Genomic DNA, 20,112 nt, shown 5'->3' with positions numbered 1-20,112 from the left:
CTTTGGAAGGACTGATGCTGAAGCTGAAACTCCAATATTTTGGCCACCTCATGCGAAGAGCTGACTTATTGGAAAAGACCCTGATGCTGGGAGGGATTGGGGGCAGGAGGAGAAGGGGACGACAGAGGATGAGATGGCTGGATGACATCACTGACTCAATGGACATGAGTTTGGGTGAACTCCAGGAGTTGGTGATGGACAGGGAGGCCTGGTGTGCTGCAATTCATAGGGTCGCAAAGAGCTGGACACGACTGAGCAACTGTGCGACTGAACTGAACTGAACTGAAGCCCTCCTATAGAAGCCTATAGGCTCCAGGCCTCAGGCCAAACAACTAACAGGGAGGGAGCACAGCCCCACCCTTCAGCAGACAATTGGATTAAAGTTTTACTGAGCACAGCCCTGCCCACCAGAAGAAGACCCAGTTTCCCCCACAGCCAGTTCTTCCCATCAGGAAGCTTACACTAGCCTCTTATCCTTATGCACTGGAGGGCAGACAGAAGAAATAAAAAAACATGGCAGCCTGGAGAAAAGTGTGTACTTAAAGGTCCATAGGACCTGGGCTTAAATTCAAGTCCTGCCACTTAGTAAGAGGTAATCTCCAGGAAGTTCCTTAATTTCTCTCTGTCTCAGTTTCCCCATCTGTAGAAAAGGAACAACACTCTACAAAAAGAGGAAAATCACATTTAATTGGGGAAAGCTACTTTAGGGATTGAAAACTAGGACACTCTCAAAGGAACTATCAGTGCTTAGTACAAAGCAGGCACTAGATGAGACTTCCCTGGTGGTCCAGTGGCTAAGACTCCACGCTCCAAGTGCTGGGGGCCAGGGTTTGATCCCTGGTCAGGGATCTGGGTTCCACATGCTGCACTAAAGATCCCACATGCCACAAGTAAGATTCAGTTCAGTTCAGTTCAGTCGCTGAGTCGTGTCCAACTCTTTGTGACCCCATGAATCACAGCACACCAGGCCTCCCTGTGCATCACCAACTCCTGGAGTTCACCCAGACTCACGTCCATCGAGTCAGTGATGCCATCCAGCCATTTCATCCTCTGGTGTCCCCTTCTCCTCCTGCCCCCAATCCGTCCCATGGTCAGTCTTTTCCAATGCACCTCCAATGCATGAGGTGGCCAAAGTACTGGAGTTTCAGCTTTAGCATCATTCCTTCCAAAGAAATCCCAGGGCTGATCTCCTTCAGAATGGACTGGTTGGATCTCCTTGCAATCCAAGGGACTCTCAAGAGTCTTCTCCAACACCACAGTTCAAAAGCATCAATTCTTCGGCACTCAGCCTTCTTCACAGTCCAACTCTCACATCCATACATGACCACAGGAAAAACCATAGCCTTGACTAGACGGACATTTGTTGGCAAAGTAATGTCTCTGCTTTTGAATATGCTATCTAGATTGGTCATAACTTTCCTTCCAAGGAGGAAGCGTCTTTTAATTTCATGGCTGCAGTCACCATCTGCAGTGATTTTGGAGCCCCAAAAAATAAAGTCTGTCACTGTTTCCACTGTTTCCCCATCTATTTCCCATGAAGTGATGGGACCAGATGCCATGATCTTGGTTTTCTGAATGTTGAGCTTTAAGCCAACTCTTTCACTCTCCACTTTCACTTTCATCAAGAGGCTTTTGAGTTCCTCTTCACTTTCTGCCATAAGGGTGGTGTCATCTGCATATCTGAGGTGATTGATATTTCTCCCGGCAATCTTAATTTCAGCTTGTACTTCTTCCAGTCCAGCGTTTCTCATGATGTACTCTGCATAGAAGTTAAATAAGCAGGGTGACAATATACAGCCTTGACGTACTCCTTTTCCTATTTGGAACCAGTTTGTTGTTCCATGTCCAGTTCTAACTGTTGCTTCCTGACCTGCAAGTAAGATTGGGTGTGGCCAAATAGATATTAGCTAAAGTTTTTTAAAAACCAAGCGGGAACTAGATGAATTTTAATGACTTCCAGCTTCACTCTACAACCACCCCTCCTTCCATCCGGCTTCCCACAGAGACCGAGGGCTCCCTTCAAGGCTCTCATCCCTCTCCTTGGCTCGGCTTGCACGTGCCCTGTCCCTGGAGTGCCCTTTTCCATTCCTAAAGATCCAAATCTTGCCCATTCTTCAAAGCTCAAGTTTAACACCATCTTTCCTGAAAAGCCTTGCTTTGGCACACAAGAAACGACAGCCTGCCCTCTGAGCTACCTGGTCTTTGGCCTTCTGGAAACCCTTCACGCTGAGTTTACAATCATGGCTCTCAGTTCAGTCACCCCAAGTGAATTCTCTAAGGGTGAAGTACCCATCTGCATCTTGTTCCTGGGAACAGCTCAAGAGCTTGAAAAATACTTGTTGAATGAATGAATCAATAACAAAGAATGTGCATTGTAAGAAAAAGCTATATGAACTATCTATGCTCAATTAATAAATGAGAAAATTCCCTGAAGCAAAGATTTGCCTTCCATTTTACTCCGTGTGTGTAATTAAAGGGATCTACATGTGCTTACAAGGAAGTTTAAGAAGTTTCCCTATGCCTGCCTTCAATATTCCCAATATTTTGTGGCCCCTCATTTCCTGTAAAATAGCAAGTAAAGTTAACTGTGCTCCTTTTCAGCTCTTGACAGCGTTGGGGCTCTGTGTAAGAGAAATCAAAGCAATCAGTTACTTCATTAATTCAAAGGTGGGAAATGTCAAAATAGCACCTGTCTTTGCATACACTTGTGAATTGACTGAATTTTTCTCTACTAATTTGCTCAGCAGTCATATAAACAATGTTTCAAATGCAACTAAAATATCCAGTTTTCTGAAAATTTATTTCTATGATCTCTTTAAATTTTATGGGGTTTTTTAATTTTAAAATATCTTCAATATTTAAAATATTAATAAATGTGACTATACTAAAGTCGTGAATCAAAAATAATACGTTTCTTGAATTTCCTGGAGTCCAGTGTTTAGCAGTCTGGGCTTTCACTGCCAAGGGACCAGGTTCAATCCCTGGTCCAGGAATTAAGATCCCACATGGCTCAGCTAAAAAAAACAAAACCACAGACTTTTCCTTTATGACATCCAAAGACTGAGAAACTTAGCCCATCAGCTAATTTCAACTATCAACTATTGAAAGGCATGACCAACGATCTTGTTTAATTGGAACCAAACTTTTCTGCTCCATTGTGTTGTCCTGAGTATGAATGGCAGACTCCCAACTAAGGTCAAGGAAGAGAATAAGTCTCATTATATGTAAAGTTGCTTCCCAGGTGGCTCAGAGGTAAAGAATCTGCCTGCCTGTAGGAGACGCAAGTTCAATCCCTGGGTCCGTAAGAGGAAATGGCAACCCACTCCAGTATTCTTGCCTAGAAAATCCCATGGACAGAGGATCCTGGCGGGCTTCAGTCCATGGGGTCACAAAGAGTTAGACACAACTTAGCTACTGAACAACAACAACAACCATACACAGACCAGCATGTCTCTGTTCCAGAATACGCTTCTTGTCAGCTCTCCCTGGGACATAATCAGACCAACATTCAATATACTTGTAACAATAGCAAAGCACTTCCAGGTTATGATGAGAAAAGTATAAGTCAGAAATCATTCCAGCTTTATTTACTATGCTGTCGGAGAAGGCAATGGCAACCCACTTCCAGTACTCTTGCCTGGAAAATCCCATGGACGGAGGAGCCTGGTAGGCCACAGACCATGGGGTCGCTAAGAGACACGACTGAGAGACTTCACTTTCACTTTTCACTTTCATGCACTGGAGAAGGAAATGGCAACCCACTCCCGAGTTCTTGCCTGGAGAATCCCAGGGATGGCGGAGCCTGGTGGGCTGCCGTCTATGGGGTCACAGAGTCGAACACAACTGAAGTGACTTAGCAGCAGCAGCATTTACTGTCACGTGGTAAAGGCTGAAGGATCTAGTTCCCTTTGCTACCGGGATTGTAGCAGCATGTCTTTCTTAGGCAGATTTCCTATTTCAAACATGCTTCACCAGGTTCTCGCTGTTACATGGTGTCATGCGTCTGGTCTTCCCACTGTCTGAGATCTCACATGAAAAAAAGTGAGTTTAACCCAAGACATCATGCTTCTACCTTGTGATCGCTTCTGGTGTCTGCCCGAGATAAAACTGAAATACAGTGTTTTGTTTTTTTTTTTTTTTTATGTGAATCTGTTTACATCTATGTTCTTCACTATAAACATTTTTAAACTTACATGTGTTGTTCAGACGCTGACGACAGTGCCATGCCAGACCAGACTGAGGCAAAAGGAAAAATCAGTAACACTGATTCTGTCTTCAGAATTTTAATATTTTGTTCATCATAGATTTTTTTGCATTAATTTTAAAAATATATTGTCTTAGAATATTATTTATCTTAAATACTGAGTGTTTTGGCAGCTCCTTACAGTTTACAGCTGAGGAAAATGATTTACCTTAACCTGGTCCCAGTACAAAAACAAAATGTTAATGGCATGTAACGGAATCTCCTTAAGAAAAAATTCAAGACTAAAAGGCATAGCTTATTCATTCTGCCATTCAGAATTGTGTTCTACCCACTGTATTCATTTCCTAACGCTGCCATTACAAAGTACTACAAACTGCATAGTTCAAAAACAAGAGAAATGGGGACTTCCCTGGTGGTCCAGTGGTTAAGAATCCACTTGCAATGCAGGGGACACAGTTTCGACCCCTGGTCTGCAAAGATTCCACACACACACAGAAGCAACTAAGCCTGTGAGCCACAACTCTGGAGCCCGTGTTCTAAGACAAGAGAAGCCACCGAAATGAGAAGGCCAAGCACCAGCAACGAAGACTCAGCACCACCAAAAACACATCAATTAAAGAAAACAAAACAGAACCATAGCGTCTCACAGTTCTAGAGACTGGAAGTCTGAAATGAAGACGGCTGCATCGCCTGGCTGTCTCAGGATTCCCGGGTTGAGTCCTTTGTCTTCCTGATTTGTAGTGGGCCCGCACCCTGAGCTTGCAGCCGCCTCGCTTCACTTTCCGTCCATCATCACCCGGCCTTCTCCCTCTGTGCCTTCCCGACGTCTCCATGGAAAGTCCTCAGACATAACAAGGTCCTACCCTTCTCCAGGATGACCTCATCTGACTGAGGCCTTGAGCGTTAACGCTTCAGCACACTTTTTTTGGAGGACGTAATTCAACCTCTAATACCCACCAGCGCAGGTGATAACTCTTATTTAAATACTTGGCCAGCCAGCGTGTCAAGCAGTTTGTGTTGGAGTGTGACCCCGCGTTGGTGACCAAGGAAGGTTTCCGTGGCCACTCAATGGCCCCGCCCCCTGTCAGTCACTCAGGGCCCTCCCATCAGGCCCCACCTACTCCACACGCCCCGCCTCCTCTGCTCTGACCTGCTGGGTGTTAACACCTCTCCGCTCTCACTCTGTCCTTACCCCCGGCACAGTTTCCTGACCTCCTGCCTCCTCCCAGTTCCACTCCACATCCAACTGCTCCATGTGGTCTTCATAGTCCGTCATTCTTTGACTAGTTCCATCTGTTCTCATTCAGTGAATCTGAGCCTCCTAATTTTGCTAAAGTCGGGTTGTGGAGACCTCATGTGAGATTCTCATGCCTCATATCCACCTTCTGGAGGTTTGTTTTCCTCCCTCCATGGAGAAAACTTCCAAAACTCCAGATGTGAGCTACCTTCAGACTTCACGAGCAGGAAAAGAGAAAGGACAAAGACTTGGAAAGCCAGCATCTATCAACCCCACACCCTGGCTCTCCATTCTTCCTGGACAGCCATCATCACCTTTGAACAGTAAACCATTTGCTTAATCACTTTGCTTTTCCCTGACTGCTGGTAATGAAATGCTGCACTCTCTAAAATAATTTCCTGACTATTTGCCAAGATTCATCTCTGACATTTCATTAAATATGATCATTTAACTGTACAAGTACAAATGCATTTTTAATTTAGCCTACCACAGATATTACAGATGTGGGGAAATGAATTCACATTGCTCTAGGACAAATATATCATTCACATATGCAAGCGACAAAAGAACAAATTATTAAAAATTACTGAAACTTCCATGAAGATTTATATTTAACTTTTCCATTTTCAACCTCCACGTCACTGGGAAAACATATAGCATATCACCCTGTCAGCCATGATTCTGTGAAGAATGTGGGCGGCATTCTGAAAGGCTCTCGATCAACAGCCTTGTCTCTGTCATCAACACACGGAGGCAGGAAAGAGATGGAGACGATTTCAAGAGCAAAGTTATGAGGTTGGCAGTCTTATCACTAAAGCAGTCGCTAATTTGCCTTCCCTACAAAAACAAAACAGCAAAAGGAAGTATGTCTTCTATGCCGTGTGCTATAATCCAATCAGAATAAATGCGAAAGTTTTATTGAATAGGAAAGTGCTCACATGCGAACTAACATTCTTGAGCATCTTATTGGGCTCGATTGTCATTGGATTCAAAGCTGACTGAGGAAAGAACAAGCTTGGTTTGGGGCCTTGAGCTGTAAAGTCGAGAACTTAACAAGTCATGAGCTAACAATTACAATCTCATAGGGTGTCAAGTGTTTCCACAGAATGTGCTTTTATTACTGTGGAAAGAAATAGGATTCTTTTCCAAAATCTTTAAGATATGGTATGGTGGCTCAGCAGTAAAGAACCTGCCTGCTGACAGGCTAGGATCACCTTGCTGCGTGATGAAGCAATTAGGCCAGCCAGTAAGAGCTCTGATTCCTGAGCCCCAGACCTGTAAAACCCCACCACTCACAAGCGTCACTATTCTGCTGCTGTCACAAGTGATGTTGCTGAGTGAGGCTGCACGCCTGTGAGGACTCTGCTCATTCTCGACAAAGGGGATTGAGGGGTGTCTAAACCTCCCAAAATGATTAAATGACCATTGGCAAAGTTGTTTTTCTTTTTTTTTTTTAACCACAGGAGCAAGCGTGCCATTTGTCAAAAGCTGAACCTTGATCTGCTAATCCAAAGGGATTTTGAATGCAATGTGTTGAGACATTAAGAGACTAACTCTGTCTCTTAGCAAACAGCTGGACCCAGGATAGAAGTGGACGTGTCTCCTCCCATCAGTGTTTGCTTTCCAGTTTCGTAGGTTTGCATCACACCTTTCATTTCAGAAGCTTGGCGGCAGGCGCTTTTTTGTCTTCTGGGAGAACAGCAGCATTGTTTCAGTTGCCTCTAGTGCACAGGGGGAAACTTGAACCCTCTGTTGGTTCCAAGAAATATTTTCCCTCCTATCGTGAGCGGCAAGGAAGGAGCAGCTGTACTCTGAAGGCAGCAGGAATGACGAGACGGTCTGCTCACCTGCAATGAGACAGAGCTTCCGGCTCCCCCAGCGATCCCCCAAGGAGACATGCAGGTAGGTTTATCTCGACACCCCCAGCCCCTCCCCAGCCCCTAATCCTGGGAAGTTTCAGTGCTTGTATCCGGAATGTCCAGCTGGACCACTTCACCAACCCCACTCAGCAGCGAACCAGGCTCACGTAAAAGGAATGCCTGCCAGTTTTCCATCCTTTATGCACTTTGGTCCAGAACAGCCACATTTACTCAGCTGCACCTATTCCCTATCTTGTCTGTTTCAGATCGCCATTCATTCGTCAGTTGCCCCTCTCAGGCCCATCCCTCTGCCCCAAGCTTGATGTCGAAAATGGCCATCACCCCAGCTCTTTGACTTCTGGTCGCCCATCTCCCCCAGCACGAACTAAGACCAATAATGACCTCACTGTTTAAAATCAACTGCCCGACTCACCTACTAAGCTTTCAGGTAGCTCCTTTCAGAAGTCACTCACCCTTTGGACAGTAGATGATGTGCATGGTCACACAGTGGAAAGTCGTGGACTATCAGGAGGAGAAAAGTGATTTTCCCAACCAAGCATAAATCCACACAACAGGGACTTCCCTGGTGGAACAGTGGCTGAGACTTTGCCTTCCAAAGCAGAGAGTGCAGGTTCAGTCCCTGGTTGGGGAGCTCAGATCCCACAAGCCTCGTGGCCAAAAAACCAAAACATAAGACAGAAGCAATACAGTAACAAATTCAATAAAGATCCACATCCAAAAAAAAAAGCTTTAAAATAAATAAATAAATCTACTCAAGGTTTCCCCACCCGTTTAAGTAGCCAGGTAGCCAGGCCCACCTGGAAAACATGCAGACTCAGCAAAACTTACCTCCATGGGCCCAGAGGCCCAGGCTCCCGCTTCCATGCTCCCTTTGGTCCTCTGAAGCCCTGCCTCTCCCCACCTCTCTTGCAGGCACCAAACTCTCATTGCCTTACTGCCAATCCTTCAACTTTCTATCCTCTTCTACTTTCAAGAAAGGATGTGCTATCAATTCTTCACAGCCCCGTGTGAAACCAAGTTGTGCTTTGTGTAATGACCGAACAATTATTCAGTGTCCAGTGAGTGCACGGCCCCACCTAGTAAGAGAAGCAGGGAGGAAAACACAGCACCCCAGGCTGAGTCCAGAAACCTGCACACAGGCTCGTCCACTCCAACCAGCCCGGTGACCTTTACCAGAGGCACTGGATTGGGTGGAGTCTAAGAGATCTGCCACTCCTATGCACCTACAGACTTAAATTTGCATAGCATTTTATACTTTTCAACATACTTTCATTCACCCATTCAATACATATTATCTCATCTTTAGCTTCAAAACAGCCTGTGGGGTAGGTCTGGAAGCTACTCTTCCTAGCTCCCATATCTTAGATGGGAATGCTAAAGCTCAGTGAGATGAAATTATTCCACCAAGTCCTGTGCCTCTGAAGGAGAATTCATACCAAAAAAAAAAAAAAAGAAGAAGAAGTAGGGGGAGTGGGTGGAACATGATAAAAAAAGTAATCATTGCTTTGTAAGGTAAGTACTATGGGAATTCAGAAGAACCATTCCACCCTCCCAAACCCCAAACTGGGAGGACTTTAGTTAAAAAAAAAAAAAAAAAAAAAAACCTCCCCATGGAGGGGTCAGACCAGAATGAAAAAGCAAATTTTAGTAAATGATGGTGACCCCAAAGCTATCTGCAGCAAGGAAAATAGTGTGAGCAAAGATCTCACATGTGATTATCATTTTCTCAGATCTCTACTGGACACAGGACCTTGCTTTCAATTCTACTGGGAAACAAGTTGATTTCAGAAAGGTAAAGGGTAACTTTTTTTTCAGAAAAGAAAAACAACAGCAACAACATTAATAATAAATAACCCAATTCTAATTTGCATCTCAGTTTTTCTCAACTCTTTTTTAAAATTGCAGTGTAGTTGATTTACAATGTTGGGTTAGTTTCTGATGTACAGCAAAGTGAGTCAGATATATATATATATATATATATATATATATATATATATATATGTTATTTTTCAGATTCTTCTCCATTATAGGTTATTAAAGGTATAGAATCTAGTTCCCTTGCTATACAGTAGGACCTTGTTATTTACATAAAAGGTAACTGTATGGTGTGATTGCTGGACCATAAATAAGAAATGCATCCAGTGAGTTCCAAAATCAGTCGGTACTTAGGATAACTAAGTACAGATGTTCCAGATGTTCAAGTTGGTTTTAGAAAAGGCAGAGGAACCAGAGATCAATTGGTCTTTTGGCAATTTTGCAATTGCCAAAATCCACTGGATCATCTAAAAAGCAAGAGAGTTCCAGAAAAACATCTATTTCTGCTTTACTGACTATGTCAAAGCCTTTGACTGTGAGGATCCCAACAAACCGTGGAAGATTCTTCAAGAGATGGAAATACCAAACCACCTGACCTGCCTTTTAAGAAATCTGTATGCAGGTCAGGAAGCAGCAGTTAGAACTGAACCTGGAACAACAAACTGGTTCCAAATTGGGAAAGGAGTACCTCAAGGTTGTATATTGTCACCTGCTTATTTAACTTAGATGCAGAGTACATCATGAGACACGCTGGGTTGGATGAAACACAAGCTGGAATCAAGATTGCTGGGAGAAATATCAATAACTTCAGATATGCATATGACACCACCCTTATGGCAGAAAGTGAAGAAGAACTAAAGAGCCTCTTGATAAAAGTGAAAGAGGAGAGTGAAAAAGTTGGCTTAAAACTCAACATTCAGAAAACTAAGATCATGGCATCTGGTCCCGTCACTTCATGGCAAATAGATGGGGAAACAGTGGAAACAGTGACAGACTTTATTTTCTTGGGCTCCAGAATCACTGTAGATGGTGACTGCAACCATGAAATTAAAAGACGCTGCTTGCTCCCTGGAAGAAAAGTTATGACCAAGGTAGACAGCATATTATAAAACAGAGATATTACTTTGCCAACAAAGGTCTGTCTAGTCAAAGCTATGGTTTTTCCAATAGTCATGTATGGTTGTGAGAGTTGGGCTATAAAGAAAGCTGAGCACTGAAGAACTGATGCTTTTGAACTGTGGTGTTGGAGAAGACTCTTGAGAATCCCTTGGACTGCAAGGAGGTCCAACAAGTCCATCCTAAAGGAGATCAGTCCTGGACGTTCATTGGAAGGACTGATGTTGAAGCTGAAACTCCAATACTTTGGCCACCTGATGCAAAGAGCTGACTCATTTGAAAAGACCCTGATGCTGGGAAAGATTGAGGGCAGGAGGAGAAGGGGACCACAAAGGATGAGATGGTTGGATGGCATCACCAACCCAATGGACATGAATGTGAGTAAAGTCTGGGAGTTAGTTATGGACAGGGAGGCCTGGCGTGCTGCAGTCCATGAGGTCACAAAGAGCTGGACATGACTGAACTGAACTGAACTGAACTTAGGATAAACAGAAATCATCAGGAGAGAAATCTCTCACTTACCCAGATCAAGTCAAACACTTTGTCATGTATCCAGGGCTACTTGTGATCACCAAGGAAATGACTATCCCAGTCTTAATACTGCTTCTCATTACTACTACTAGGAATCAAACAAAATACTCCTAATTTTATAATAATTACGAGGATAATTTTAGTGAAAGTCTTAGTAGAGCTGAAATACCCTATCAAGCAAGACAAGACTTTTCTAAAGTAATTCCTAAAATAATATCCCACCTCTTTCCTAATTCTCTCTCTGACAAATAAGAGGAGGGGGTAAAAATATTTTTGTGACCCTACTCTGGATGAAATACACAGCATTCGCAGCTTTCCTTCACTTCTCATATTTTTTTACAGAAGGGTAATATGTAAAAGCAATGTTTCAATTATTTTTGCAATCCAAGCTCTTATTTATTTTTCACTTGTTTTCATATTTTATTTTATTTTAATATTTGTTTGAATCATAGTTCCTTTATATTGGATGACTTAGAGAAGCAAGACTGTACATTTAATTCCATTTTTATGGCATTCTCACGCTGCTTCACATAAGAACTTAATGGCAGTGAAAAGGAGGATGCTGCAAGATGCTGTTAATTTAAGATGATGATAGTGATTGTTGTTTAGTTACTAAATCGTGTCCATCTCTTTTGCAACCCCATGGACTGTAGCCCGCCAGGCTCCTCTGTCCATGGGATTCTCAGGCACGAATACTGGAGTGGGTTGTCATTTCCTCCTAGAGGGGATCTTCCCAACCCAGGGTTGAACCCACACCTCCTGCACTGGCAGGCAGATTCTTTACCACTGAGCCACCAGGGAAGCCCTGATGATGGTGATGGCGAGGATGAAGATGCTGACGAGGTTCACCGTGATTAATGAAAAATCCTTCCTCTCCGATGAGTTCCACAAGCCATTTTCCTATGGCTTTCAAGTGTCTTTCCTCCTCAGAGATACCACGTTTCCCTAAAAGACTTTTACCGGCTCGTCAGCATGATTTAGCGGGATGAAAGAAAATAAGAAATTTTCTGTAACTCAGAAAAACTCTTGCTTTATCACAAGGAAGTTCAGCAATCTAATGTCAGGTGGGGAAAAGGAGAAGTTGCAGAAGAAAAGGAAATCATAATAAGCCTCAGGTGACCCCCTCTGAATAGGAAGACTACAAAATAGAGCAGAGAAATGAGAAAGTTAGGTTGTGCCAGTAAATGTTTGAACCTTGAGTGCATCTGAGGAGATGCTGGAGGCAAAGATGCCATCTGATAGCAGAACTTGGTCTGAGAAGGCAGGGCTGGGCTACCTCTTCCATCAGGCAGTCGGAGCTGATGAGCCCTGACAGGCAGCTCTAAATAATTGCTCTAATCGCTTCAGTGAGCCCTCTACTTCATCCTAGGAAAGGAGTCATGCCTCAGCTGGCTTCAGAAGCCAGGCACCCCTAACCTGACATCTCTAACAAAGATGCATTTATTTCCAGGGAAGTATTGCTCGTCGGAAGCAGTGATGGGGGGAGTTCAACAGAAAGTTGGCCGTAGATCAGGACCTCGTTAAACCACTCTGGAGTTTGTATTTGCAGGCTGCCTTGATGTGATGACCAGTTAGTAGAGACTGATAATCCCAAGAAAGGCAGAAATATGTCACCCAGAATTGGGTTGTAGATTCCACTCTCCCAGAGAGTAGGAGATAATTAGGGCAGTGAGTCATCAAAACTTTTCATGTCAAGTGTAGAACACACTCTCTCTAAATAAGAAACTGTCAGATCCGCTTAAAGCCATGAGCGACAGCAACCTCTTTCCAGCCTGTATCTTCTCATCGGAGATGCCAGCTTATTTTAGAGGGCAAAGGGCTGAGACGCTTCAGTTGAGCCTCAGTCTCCTGTGCATTTGTTTGTTTTGCTACAGAATGAAACATAAATGATAAAATTTCTCAGCCCTTGAGGCAATTACGTGCTTGTGTCTTTCCCTGATACTCAAGCATTTTTGCCTCACTACTCAGGTAATTTCTACAGAAGACAAAGTAATTGATTCTGATACTGAGCAATGAATTATCCCACCTGTCCATCTAAAGGGAAGGAATTTTCATGGGAAGAAAGTATTCCATAAAATTCCCCGTAATGTGTTAGAAACTATGGGAGCTCATAGGTGTCAATCCAAGTAACTTTTAGAGCAAACGACATCAACCATGTACTCACCAATGTGCACACTTCTCTATTACTGATTGTAGCATATCTTATTTGAGATAATTATTTTTGTGTCTGTGCCCCCACATGAATTTGAGCTTCAAGAGGGCTGGAATCACCCTGTTCACCATATAATCCTAGGGCTTATCCTAGTCCCTGGCAATTAACAGGTGCTCAATGAATGTTGCACAATCAATCTTTTTTCTTGGCCGTGCCATGAGGCATGTGGGATCGTAGCTCCCCAACCAGAGATCAAGCCCACACCCCTGCAGTGAAAGCACAGAGTCTTAACCACTGGACTGCAGGGAAGTCAGCACAACCCATTTTCTTAAACCCTGAGTTAATTCCTTCCATTAGCACAATCCCAAATAATCATCTTAACTAAAGCTGTGCTTCTATACGAACTTTCATATTGTATTGATACCATTCCTTTACTCTTTTTTGTTGTTCTCTGTGTCGCTTTCTTTCCCCATCCTTCATTCATTCTATTTCATTTACTATGAGGCTAATGTAGGGTTTTCCTGAAGAGTATGTCAGGAAAAAAAAAAAGTGAAAGAGAATGGATATTTATTGAGTGATTAGGGTGAGTGCTAGTGAGAGAGACAAAATAGATGATTAAATAGTTAACCCCACTAGGGGATTGTAAGTAAAAAATATGAGACCCCCATAAGCCAATCACAGGCATTCCAATGAATTAACCCTAAATGTGCCCAATCTTGTTTGATCCCGAAGCTAAGCAGGGTCTGGCCTAGGGGGTGGGAGACCAAAGAATTGACTGCAAGATGTTATTCAGTCACTAAGTCCTGCTGTCTCTTTCCTACTTCATGAACTGCCGCACGCCAAGCTTCCCTGTCCTTCACTATCCCCCCAGAGTTTGTTCAAATTCCTATCCATTGAGTCCATGATGCTATCTAACCATCTCATCCTCTGTCACCCTCTTGTCCTTTTGCCTTCAATCTTTCTTCCTTTTAAAGGTAGCATTTGGCTATATTCATCTATGGATGAGAACCCTAGGCAAATTCCATTAACATTTGAAATTATACTAATGTACCTTCTGTGCATACATTGAGGAGCTAAAGCTGATTGAATAAGGCAGCAGTTTGGGAAGTCTGGATCCTCATTTCTAATTCTCATGCCACAACCATGCAGGGTTGCTTTTTTAAAAATCTGTAGACCCAGTATTCATAAACTGCTTTAAATAGTTTGCAATGGTAAATAGATAAATACATGGAATATATAAAATGGAAAGACAATGGAAAGCAAGATCTCTGGGAGAAAACCTACTTCTCTGTGATACGGGAAAGACGATTCCTTGGAGACCATGTTTCCATTTCATAAATTTAACTGTAGACTTCCCTCTCAAGAATTTAAGGAAACCATTCAATCTCCCATATAAATTTAGGTAATTATAAGTAACATGTAGCAGTAAACGTCATTCCTCTAATTTACTGTTTTACTTACCGAGACTAGTGACATTTGCAGGAAAGACAACCAAGCCTTTCTCCTTGTGTAAGGCGTCGTGGTCCCAAATCCTCTTTGCTGATTCTTCAGCAATAAATGTTTCGGCCTCTTTTGTGCCCACCTTCCCTGTCTTTCTGATCAATGTGCCACTTGTGCTGACCTTGCTTCATAAACTCGCATTACTGCTATCGTAAGAACTAGACCCATGTCACATGATATAAACCTATTTCTTTAGCTGCTACTCCCTTCAATAACTATTCCATTAGCCTTCTACAGACAAGACAACATAGCACAAGGACGCATGCAAAGAAACAAAAAAGTGTAAAATAAGGAGGAAGCATTTCATAAACACCGTGTGTGTGTGTGTGTGTGTGTGTGTGCTCAGTGGTAGCCAACTCTTTGTGACTCCAGGGACTGTATCCTGCCAGGCTCTTCTGTCCGTGGCATTCTCCAGGCAAGAATACTGCAGTGGGTTGCCATTTCCTTCTCCAGGGGATCTTCTTCACGCAGGGATTGAACCCACGTCTCTTGAGTCTCCTGCATTGGCAGGCAGATTCTTTTACCATCTGAACCATCAGGGGAGCCCTTTGATAATCACCATCAAGAACTAACGCACATAAGATAGTAAAGAGTAACATGAAGGGAATTTTAACAAACAGGCATCCAGAGCATATTGACACCTGTTAGATAACAGAATCTAAATGTTACAACTCCATAGATAGGACAAATATATTGATACAGTGCTACTTAAAAAATTTTTTTTGTTTGCATGAGTTTTGTAGACTTTTACCGAGTTTTCTATTCGGTGTCACAAAATGACATGATGATGTCATCCAAGCTCCTTTCAACCAGTTTCAGAGCTTCCTCCCTGCATACGGCACAGAACTTGCACGAGCTCAAGTTGATAAGCATCTTAAAACAAACTGTCCAGGTGCTAGATTCATCTCAATCTATTTATTGGAAAGTAATGAATTAATTCATCTTGAAGGGAGGTCCTCAACATGTCTCCCACTGAGCTTAATGAAGTTGAAATAGACAACTGGAGAAGGGAGACAGGGAAGGTCAAATATAAGAAGAGATCTGAGAGGCAAGTTCCCCGGATCAGATCTCCATCTGGAGAAAGTCCTCTCTCCTTTTTCTCCTTGGCTGCCTCCTCATCCTCAGTTTTCTTATCTAAAAGCCTAGGAAGTATCCATTTTAATCCAGAAATCACTTGGATGAAAACCAAATTAATTATTGTTTTCCACTGTCATGCAAAGTTGAGATATTTTTAAATCCCATGTTGGTATAATATTATTTTATGACATCATAGACTTATAGTTATCAGACCAGGTTATGCTGGGTAACAAAATATCTCCCACATTTCAGTGTCTTAAAGTATCATATGTGCCTTCTGGTCATTTTTATTGTCCACACCATGTCACATGAACATGGGAGATTAGGATTCCACCCCCAGAAGGGCCATGCATAACTGTAAACAATAATAAGATCTACTGCAATGATGAACCAGTTGACAACATTTTAAATGGATGTGTTTTAATTTTTAAGTCACTAACTCACTGAGATATTTTTATATCATAATTTTTTTTGATGGAGTGTGGCTAGGAAAGAAGCCATAGGATATATACAATTCTCTGTTAAGTTAAAATAGAATTCTTTTGAGATAAAATGTGATATTTTATAGTTTATTATGTATTTATGAATGTTTATTAAAATTTATAAATTTTACATTTTATAGTATATTTTATTAGATAAAATCTGTTTATAACAATGATTTATATATTTTAAAGTCTGCATAATGATCTGGACACCAACCCAATGGCATAAAAAAAGGGATTTTGCTGGAACTTCCCTGATGGCCCCGTGGCTATGACTCTCTGCTCCCAGTGCAGGGGTCCTGAGTCAGGGAACTAGATCCCACAGGCTGCAGTGAAGATCAGAGATCTCCTATGCTGAGAGTAAGACCTGGTACAGCCAAATAAAGAAACACTTTTTTTTTTTTTTTTTTTTAAGAAAAGAGAGAGGGACTTCCCTGGTGGTCCAGTGCTTAAGAATCCCCCTGCCAATGCAGGCAACACGGGTTCAGTCTGTGTTCTGGGAAGATCCCATGTGCCGCAGGACACCTAAGCCTACGAGCCACAACTACCGAGCCCGTGAGCCCAGAGCCTGTGCTCCGAACAGGAGAAGCCGCAGCAACGAGAAGCCCTCGCGCCACAATCAGAGAGCAGCAGCAGGGGACCATATTTCAGTCAAATAAATCAACACCTCAGACTGGTCAGCTCATTTGTAGACTAGGGAGGGGGTGGAAGAGGCGTTATGGACTGAATCGTGCCCCCCACCCCAATCATCTGCTGAAGTCCTAAACCCCCAGCACCTCTGAATGTGTCTGCCTTTAGAGATGGGTCTTTGAAGGTGATTAAATTAAAATGAGGTCCTTAGGGTGGGTCCTAATCCAACCTGACTAGTGTCCTTTTGTGAAAAGGAAATGCAGACAGAAGGGCAGATGCCAGGATGCACACAAGCCCAGGGGGTGGTCACGTGAGGACGCAGGGCGAAGATGGCTGTCCACAAGCTGGGGAAGATAGGAGCCTCAGAAGGAACCAGTCCTGCCCTCCAAGGGAACCTTCCACCACCTCGATGTTGAACTTCCAGCCTTCAGAATTGTGAGAGAATGAACTTCTGTTGCTTAAGCACCCAGTCCTGACATTTATTATGGCAGCCTGAGTGGACCAGTGTAGGGAACACAGTGACCCCAAGTCAGCAGGTCTGTCCTTCAAACACTTTATTTTTTTTTGTTTTAAGCAACTGTGTGCACTTTTATGATTCCAAATAAACTGTTTTGTATATGTGTGTGTGCATTTAATTGAAGTATAATTGATTAGCAATGTTTCAGTTTAACACAACTTTAACCTTTAAACTCGGGAAGGCTTATCTGTGGCCTCTGAGAGCCTGTGCATGATAACAAACAGTGGCATAAATACCTTCTACTTACAGAAAATTTCAAGATTCTTATTAGGTCTTACACCTAACCTTCCCCCCTGTACCTCACCTCCAAGATTTGCCAAAAAACTGTGACCAAGAGACTGATCTGAAATCTCAAGTCCAACTGGGACTCTATGACAGCCCACCCAGATCAATAGCAGGCGCAGAAAAGGACATGGCGAATAAGAAGTCTAGAAAATACACCACCCAGTTAATCCCCATTAGAGGTCATTCTAAGTTAGTTGTAAGGCTTCCCTGGTGGCTCAGAGGGTAAAGCATCTGCCTGCAATGCAGGAGACCCAGGTTTGATCCCTGGTTTGGGAAGATCCGCTGGAGAAGGCAGTGGCACCCCACTCCAGTACTCTCGCCTGGAGAATCCCATGGATGGAGGAGCCTGGTAGGCTACAGTCCATGTGGTCTCAAAGAGTGGGACACAACTGAACGACTTCACTTTCACTTTTCAAGTTACTTGTACCTAAGACAGTGGAAGCAAGAAGAAACTGACGGATTATTAGCCTGACCCTCACCATTCACAAAACAGAGATAATAGATTCATTATCTCAGCCCCCTCTCCTTAACAGTATGGGTTTGATTGCCCTCTTGCCTACAGGTAATTCTCCATCAAAATTAAATCTGTCAGCTCGTTCTCAATTTTATAAACTACACAGGCAGTGGGAGAGAGGAGGTTGGGCAGAGGCTGGCACTGGGTGGGGGGAGGTTATCTTTCCCAAGGCTGCCAGGATGCCAGTCCAAAATTCCTCTAAGCCAAGGACTTGGAACCATGCCTGCATTCACGGTCCCATAGTGACATCAGCTGGTCAGTTCCCAAACAACAGCCCAGCTACAGAGTAACAGGCTTGAAAGCCTTTAAAAGTCAGCTACAGACAAGAATCATCTGGTAAAGGTATTTTTCAACAACTGCACAATAACTCGATTTTCAAAGTGTCTTTTATAATGATTCTTCCAACTAGGTAATATCAATAACTGGTAGTAATAACAAATTTAGAAGTAAGCTTTCAGAAATGGGAATTTAAAACCTTCCTGGGACAACAAGTTTTATAATCGGCCCAAATAAAGTGCATGAATTTTGTAGATCAAGAATGGATTTTAACATATAAAGTGGAAACCAAGCACAGTTTGAGATGGATTCTCAGACAATATTAAGACAAAAAGTGACTCCTTTTGGAGAGTTACAGCTTTGCCAGCTAGCCCAAGCCCAGCATGAACGGGGCTTCCCAGATGGCGCTAGTGGTAAAGAACCCTCCTGCCAATGCAAGAGACGTGGGTTCATTTTCTGGGGTTGGGAAGATCCCCTGGAGTAGGAAGTGGCAACCCACTCCAGTATTCTGTGGATGAAGCAGAACAAGAATGCAGGTACAGATGACTGAAAGGAGGATTGGAAGAAGGTTCTGAGCATCATGCCTCTAATTCAGAGCATGGAGCCAAGCGGAGGAGAAGAAATATTCTTGGGATTCACAGAGCACAGTTTGGAAAGGGAAAGTCGCTCAGTCGTGTCCGACTCTTTGCAGTCCCATGGACTACACAGTCCATGGAGTTCTCCAGGCCACAATACTGCAGTGGGTAGCCTTTCCCTTCTGCAGGGGATCTTTCCAACTCAGGGATCTAACCCAGGTCTCCCGCGTTGCAGGCAGTCTTTACCAACTGAGTTTGGAAGCAACTGTCTATACCATAACAGTGTTCTGAAGAGGAGAAACTGGACAAGCAAGGATTAAATGAGATAATCTAGGCACTCAGAATGATTTCTCTCTCTTTTTTTGTTATTTCTAAATTACTTTTTATTGGAGTAGAGTTGCTTTAGAATGCTGTGTAATTTCTTTCTTGATTCAAGGTAAACTCATTTTAAAGGTAAAGGAAATATAGTGGTTTAGTCGCTAAGTCATGTCCAACTCTTGCCACCCCATGGACTGTGGCCCGCCAGGCTCCTCTGTCCATGGGATTCTCCAGGCAAGAACACTGGAGTGGGTTGCCATTTCCTTCTCCAAAAGGAAATAAGAAAGAATAAGAAGAATAAATAAGAAAGAATAAGAAGACTGATTAAAACGGAAGAAGCCTTAAAAATTTGGACACTAGAATTAGATATTGGCAGTTGGAATGTGTTATTATAAAAACACAACCAATGACTCAGTATTTCTAGTTGATTTTCTCATGTGTGAAGAAGTGCTTATATGTAACTACTGCCCACAATAACAATGATTCTTGCTCATTATCCATTGCACCTGTAGGTCAGCAATTGTTTTATGTGCCTTCAGATTCGGGCTGAAGAAACGCCCTGGGTCTGGGACACAGCAACCCAGTGGCAAGGAAAAGAGCTCAGACCAAACCACACCGCGGCTCTTAAAGCTTCCACTCGCCAGTCATTGACCGACATAAGCCAAATGTCCGCCCCTGGCATCTGCAGGCAGAGAAGTAGTCATATAATCCTCACGTAAGGAGACACTGCAATCCATGTGGGTGGACTCAGTAATATTAACACCAAGGACAATAATACTAATACAATCTGCCAGTAGTGATGAAGGATCCACCTGCCAACGCAGGAGACGCGAGACTCAGGTTCAATCCCTGAGTCAGGACGATCCCCCGGAGGAGGGAATGGCAACCCACCCCAGTATTCTTGCCTGGGAAAACCCATGAACAGAAGAGCATAGTGGACCACAGTTCACGGAGTTGCAGAGTTAGACGCGACTGAGCACGCATGCATCGATACACATAGCAG

The 20,112-nt window shown here is 43.2% G+C and overlaps 1 long non-coding RNA gene across 1 annotated transcript; it reads right to left on the bottom strand.

The window, feature by feature from the left end:
• Positions 1 to 7,162: 7,162 nt before the first annotated feature.
• Positions 7,163 to 8,286, bottom strand: LOC129647405 (uncharacterized). The gene is made up of 3 exons (XR_008712306.1): positions 8,150 to 8,286; positions 7,734 to 7,968; positions 7,163 to 7,288 (listed from the first exon to the last, which is right to left on the bottom strand). It is a non-coding gene; the product is annotated as an uncharacterized LOC129647405 (long non-coding RNA).
• Positions 8,287 to 20,112: the final 11,826 nt, after the last annotated feature.

This window comes from Bubalus kerabau, chromosome 3 (genome assembly GCF_029407905.1).
Source record: "Bubalus kerabau isolate K-KA32 ecotype Philippines breed swamp buffalo chromosome 3, PCC_UOA_SB_1v2, whole genome shotgun sequence".
NCBI lineage: Eukaryota > Metazoa > Chordata > Mammalia > Artiodactyla > Bovidae > Bubalus > Bubalus kerabau.
Note: the sequence above shows the minus strand (reverse complement) of the source record. Positions and strands in the feature narration are given on the sequence as shown.